The sequence below is a fragment of the Felis catus genome, chromosome B2 (genome assembly GCF_018350175.1).
Source record: "Felis catus isolate Fca126 chromosome B2, F.catus_Fca126_mat1.0, whole genome shotgun sequence".
NCBI classification, from domain to species: domain Eukaryota; kingdom Metazoa; phylum Chordata; class Mammalia; order Carnivora; family Felidae; genus Felis; species Felis catus.
Window position 1 is genome coordinate 17,285,004 of NC_058372.1, and position 5,937 is coordinate 17,290,940.

Below are 5,937 nucleotides of genomic sequence, written 5' to 3' on the forward strand. Positions count from 1 at the left end.
AAAGAGGGAGAAAGAGAGTGCACACACTCATGAGCAGAGAGAGAAAAGACAGAGAGAGAGAGAGAGAGAGAGAGAGAGAGAGAGAGAAAATCTCAAGCATGCTCTGAGCTGTCAGCACAGAGCCTGACTCGGGGCTTGATCTGAGCCAAAATCAAGAGTCGGGCACTCAACCGACTGAGCCACCCAGGCCTTTCAGCAAATCCTACTTTTTAGAATATAATGTAAGTTGGGGCGCCTGGGTGGCGCAGTCGGTTGAGCGTCCGACTTCAGCCAGGTCACGATCTCGCGGTCCGTGAGTTCGAGCCCCGCATCAGGCTCTGGGCTGATGGCTCAGAGCCTGGAGCCTGTTTCCGATTCTGCGTCTCCCTCTCTCTCTGCCCCTCCCCCGTTCATGCTCTGTCTCTCTCTGTCCCAAAAATAAATAAAAACGTTGAAAAAAAATTTTAAAAAAAATATTAGAATATAATGTAAGAAGTTGAATTTTACCCTCAGAGCTGCTTGACTAAGCCACGTTACTCTATCTTTGGGATGGAAAATTCTGGAATTCCCAGTGGTGATGGTTCACATTAACTTTAGGGAGAAGGAGGGAATATAGGAGCAAGTGAGAAAGAAATAAAAGAAAACAAAACTTTAGCTCCAGAAGAAAAGACAGAGGTGGGTAGGGAATTTAGAAATAGGAAAGAAAAGACAGAACGCTATTAGAAAAAAACAAAATCTGAGTGGCAGCCTGATTTATTCTAATTCATCATATCTTCACTCATATCCCCAAAATAGGATTCGATGTAGCTCTAGGCAAATGGCATCAAACACCAAAAACAACAAATGACTCATAATTTAGAAAACCAGTTGAATGAGCTGTAAAAAATGGGTCCAAGTTTATTTTTAGAATTTCATAGAGCGGTTTTCATTTTCTTTGAACAATACGTCAGAATATACAACGGCGTTCCCTAGGGTCTGAAAAGTATATTTAAAGACACTGTGAATTCTATTTTAACACGGTACACTTCACTTTTGATTTTTTTTTTTTTAGTTAAGTGCAGAGAACATGACAAAAGCACTCCGTAGTACCCTAATATCTTTCCAGTCGTCGAGAGTTCATTGTCAACACCCCCAGCTGTGGTCTGCTGTATGTGGTGGTCACATTTAACGGGCTTGACTTTACTGAGTCTGTGTTTTTATTTCTCCACCAGTGCCTTCCTCACTTGACTTTCAGCTTATAGTCATTCACCACATAAAAATACCAGAGCTAATAAGATGATTGGACGAAAATGCAGAATAATAACCATGTAATATGTAATGTGCCATAAATGCAGTGGACACATATTATATATTATAGCAAAACCTTGGTAATTGCCTGTCTGGTTTAATTTTCAGCTGAGTAAAGGGAAAACATTCCAAGGTTGCACTATCTTTTTCTCTGGTATTATTATTATTACAAATATCTGTATTGGTCAGGGAACCACATGAATCCATCACTGAGTTTGATAGTTTTCAAAGATTCTGGAATTAGAAGCTAACCTAAGGTAAAACACTTAGCTGTGCACAGCTTTCCAGAGTTTTCTTACTTTTCTCATCCAAAATGAATTTCAAGTTAACCTTTAAATAATAAGAAACAAGAGTTCCCTAGGAAATTGTGGGGTAGCTAAACCCCAGGGTAGGGAGGGGGTAGGACACAGGGTGAAGACATTATGTTCTTACTTATCCCTGTTAGCAGATGGTTTTAAAGACGAACGGCCTTGGATCTTGGAGTCTTTCCTCTATGCGTGTGGAGAAGGAGACATCATGATTTAGGAGTCGGGGTGGGGGGGGGATAGTAAAAACTTGGGCAAAATTCTGGTATGTACCAATTCCAACCTCTCATTTTTCCCTTTTTTTTTAACCCCTATCCCCCAACTTAAAGTCCGAGGAGAACTTGGCTTGAGAAGGTAGCTCAAGGTTTCTATAACCATCTAGTGGGTACGCCAGCTGCTAGAGATTTGGGGATAAAGGACCCCGCGTCCCTGTCTGCAGATAATTTAGAGTTTAAGTGGAGCGGTGAGTACTAACTCCCCAGGACTGTCATTAACAAAGCACCACAAAGCTGGGTAGCTTAAACAATAGAAATTTATTCTCGCACAGTCCTCGAGGTTAGAAGGCTGAGACCACGTGTTGGCCGTGTTAGCTCCTTCCCGGGGCTGGGAGGGAGAATCTGTTCCACTCTGTTCTCCTAGTTTCCACCCTAGTGGGATTGAAAAAGGATATTGGAACAGTTAAAAGAACACAGCTGACCTCCGAACAATGTAAGGGTTAGGGGCGCTGACCAGTTGAAAAGTATAACTTTTGATTCCCCCAAAGTTTAACTCCTAAGAGCCTACTGCTGACCGGAAGCTTTAACAATAACATACACAGTCAATTAAAACACAGTTTATATGTTATATAAATATATTACATGTATTTAAAATATTAAATATACGTATTAAATATAATATTGTTATATGTATTATGTTCTGTATTCTTACAATAAAGCAAGGTAGAGAAAAGAAAATGTTATTAAGAAAATCATAAGGAAAATGCATTTACAATACTGTACTGTATTTATAAAAACAAACAAACAAACAAACAAACCTTAACACTAGGGGCGCCTGGGTGGCTCAATCGGTTAAGCGCCCGACTTCGGCTCAGGTCATGATCTCACTGTTTGTGTTTGAGCCATGTCAGGCTCTGTGCTGATGGCTCGAAGCCTGGAGCCTGCTTTGGACTCTGTGTCTCCTTCTCTCTCTGCCCCTCCCCTGCTTGTGCTCTGTCTCTCTGTGTCTATCAAAAATAAATAAACGTTAAAAAAAAATTTTTTTTTTAAAACCCACATGTGAGTAGACCCACAAGTGCCATTCAAGCCCATGTTGGTCAAGGGTCAAGTGTACAGTAAAAGATTGTAATTACACACTGGAAATATTCAGTGAATATGGAGAAGAAGGGTGGTATATTTAGAGATAAGAGCAGTTTTCTATTCAGCAAGTATAGTTTGTCTTAGGCAGTTCAGGCTGCTATAACAAAGTGCCCTGCACTGGACAGCTTACACAATACACATTTGTTTCTCACAGCTCTGGAGGCTGGGAAGTCCAAGATCACCCTTCTAGAAGATCCAGGATCTGGTTGAGACCTCTCTTTTTAGCTTGTAGGTGGCTGCCTTCTCACTGTGTCCTCACACAGTAGACAGAGAGCAAAGCTCTGGGCTCTTCCTCTTACGAGGGCACTAATATCATCTTGCGAGTCCCACCCTTATGACCCATCTAAATCAAATTACCTCCTAAAGGCTCCACCTCTGAATACCATCACATTGGTATTCTATATATGAATTTGGGATGGGGCACAAACATTCAGTCTATGATACACCTTCGGCTAATGTTAACAGGAGAAATGAATGCACAACGCAAAAGAACCGACCGATAAGGCCTTTTGCGCCTCCCCGACCCACACCCCCGCCACCCCAAAGCCCATGGACTTGATCAAAATAAACCACAAGACTGTGCTTTAGACAATCCAGTGTGTGATCAGTTAGCAGGGCCCGGATAATGGTCCGTCACACAGTGCAAGAGCAGACCTAGCTAAGACCGCCTCTTATTACACAGCTATGCAAACAGAAGCTACTCCAGAAACCCATTGGCCTGCCCAGCTCAATGCTGCAGAAGGGGGATCCAGCTCTTCCCCAGTGTGGGCATTAACAGTCTCAGCTGGATTGAGGAGAAGTGTGCCATGTCCTCCCCAGCTGTCCTGTGATCCCTGGGCTGCTATTGCCCCATCACTGCGGTCACCTGACGTCATGGTCCTCCCAGAAGCCTATGATCTGTGCTAATTTAAGACGGAAAACCTATGCCATGTTGCCTCCTTCACCTCAGAACAAACTCATCATTCCCCGATACCTTAAAATGCACGTCCAGCCTCAGGATGTGATAAAAGTTCACCAGATTGTCAAGTAAGCCACCAAGATTAGAGAAGGTTATATGAGGGCTAAGTTTAACCGAGTCTGCGCTAAACAAAATAAGGTAAAATGGAGATCTCACTGGTTGCATAATCATCAATGTATTTTTTTGCAAACAAAACCTCAGCATTCCTCTAAAGCAGTGTAGTAATCAGGAAGGAAATAAGCTGATTTCATTTGTTGTTCTCTTACATCATCAAGAGTCTTGACCGTGTTTTAAGCCAAAAAAAAAAAAAAAAAAAAAAAAAGCCAGTATACGTGCCATTCGCCATGTTTTGGAATAAACTGTGTTGGTGGGATGGAGGAGGCTGGTTACAAAAAGCAAAAGACAGAGTCTACACATAAGACCCTGTGTGCCAGAGAACAAGGTCAATAATTAAACAATGCGGCTGACCATAATTTGCCTTCCAAGATCCAGATTCTGGGCCATTGAGCAACTGTGTTCCCAGCCCCTGGGTCCTGTCTTATTTCAGCCCCTTTGCTGGTGGTTTGTGGGTTGAGCTAACTCCCGGGCCGGCACCAGGCATCACGCAGCGGGTCTAAACACACAAAGACCCTCGGGGCTTAGCTTCCGTTCCATGAACTGGCATTTCACAGGTCAGGATCTGGAATTCAGCCGGAAGAGGAGATGTTTACAACTGCTGTCTGCTCTGGGGGCTGGGGTGTTTCTCCGAGACGTGTTTGATAAAACCAGAATTCCACATTCGATACAGAAAACAACCGCTCGATGTTTTTAATAAGAATGGAATGTATGCCTCTTCTTTCCACATTCGGCCTCAGATATTTAGGGGGGTTATTTACAGTGTCGATTCCAACTCTGTATGGCACTGTCCAAAAGAATGAATGAATTCATTAATCAGTTCAGTACATTCAATTGAATTCTGACTGGATTCTGGAAGATAGAAGGAACCGGTAGACCCAGTCCTGCCTAGAAAGAACCCACGAGGATAGAAGGAACCATTAAACCCAGTTTTGCCCTAGAAAGAACCCACAACCGGGCGCCTTGGAGGCTCAGTCTGTTAAGCATCGGACTTCAGCTCAGGGCATGATCTCACGGCTTGTGAGTTCGAGCCCTGAGTTGGGCTCTGTGCTGATAGCTCAGTGCCTGGAGCCTGCTTTGGATTCTGTGTCTCCCTCTCTGCCCCTCCCCTGTCCATGCTCTGTCTGTCTCAAGAATAAGTAAGCATTTAAAAAAATAAATTAAAAACGAAAGAAAGACCCCACAACTAGTCTGGGAACCAACCAACCACAGGACCGAAAGCTCGTTCTCTGGGTTCAGTCATCGCTGTCTCTCTCACACCGAGCAGTGTTTGTGTGGGGGCATGCTGGGTGTTCAACAGTTATTTGTCAAATACATGAATTGAGAGCAATACCACAGGAGGACAGTGAGTCCTTTCTTGGCTGAGAAGCGAGCATTCCTGGCTTAGGTGCTTAGGGCGGGCTACAGGAGAAGGAATTTTAGCAATGCTTTCGAGAAGGGGTGGGCCCCGTGCAGCTGGTGGAGGGTTGACGGGAAAGGCTCCCCCTTGCAGGTAAGGGGACAAAGGCGAGTGACACCAGGAGATGGGGAGACATAGAGCATTTTCAGAAGAGGGAATGGCTGGAATACCAGAAGCTGGTGGGAGTGGGGGGGGGAGAGAGGAGCCTGCCTGCCGAATGAGGAGGGCACCTGGCATCACTTCCAGATTGACTTGACCATGTGGTTGAGGAAGGCGGGCACGGATACACCAGATAAATCGTGGAGCGCTGTGGCGAGGGAACCACATACAGACAACCTGACCGGGCCTGGGACACCCAGGCCCCATCCCTCCTGGGCCCAGGAGAGTAACGCTCTGTTCTTCCCTGCTTTCATTTTAACCTTTAGAAAAAGGAAATTTAAAAAAATCTTGACTTCCCGTGTACTTTTTCAAGTGAGTCCTAAGGATTATTACGTTCATAGGTGATTTTGATGGAAAGGTGGGAATGGGAATGAGAACAGA